A 943-nucleotide genomic window follows, 5' to 3' on the forward strand; every position below is an offset into this window, starting at 1 on the left:
CCCCATTTGTAGAGCAACAGGCTTTCAGGTGTTAAGGTTAAGGAGAATAAGGTAGGATGAGAATAGTGTTATCCAGGATAGGATAACACTATCCACTCATCCATAAGGCTTATAAGGCATGAGGATAAGGTCTCTCCTCCAACTAACCTCACAACAACACTTTTCAGAAACTAAGGCACTCTCTCTCATTCCCCTCTAGAGAGAACTAAAGGAAAACCATTCGGCGCTCTATCATCTGGAAGATCATCGCACCCTCATACCTTCGAGATCCCGGAAATGGCTCAACAAGGTATGTTCTTCATCTTCACCATGAACTCATTTGGGGTTTCTTCGGTCTGGACCATGGATGTTCCATTCGGGTGTATGTATGGGCATACACATTAGGTTGTGGGAACAAAGCCATGGTCATAAGGACTTCCGCATTCACTCTATGGATTTCAGATGGAGAAGGAATTTCTCCAACAATCTTGAATTAAAGTCAACTAAATAGTTTTTCTTTTAGAAAATAAAATTTGCTTGACATTTTAAGTGAATCTATTAAATATGACGTCGCCAAAGTGACATATTTTCCGTGAATTGTTCATAATAAGTGTCAAATGCTAGTGCGTATATGTATCCATGTAGGTATTAATCGGCCCAAAGGAAGATTATTATTTGGCCGGATTATATACGCACATGTGATGATAAACATGTGATTATTATAAAGTTGCATATGTGAATGATAAATCAGTTCAAAGAATAGTTTATTATTTGACATGCATTATGATCAATGTTTGACCACAAACAAGAATATCATTAGTGATTGATATGAAATATCAAGCCAATTGTATGTTTGGATTTTATGCGAATAGTGGTCGGCTCAAAGGAAAATTACTATTTGGCCCAAATTACAAACATACTTGTAGCAATAAATATGTAATAATCATATGGTTTTCCATGTGAA

This window comes from Lupinus angustifolius, chromosome LG10 (genome assembly GCF_001865875.1).
Source record: "Lupinus angustifolius cultivar Tanjil chromosome LG10, LupAngTanjil_v1.0, whole genome shotgun sequence".
Taxonomy (NCBI): Eukaryota; Viridiplantae; Streptophyta; class Magnoliopsida; order Fabales; family Fabaceae; genus Lupinus; species Lupinus angustifolius.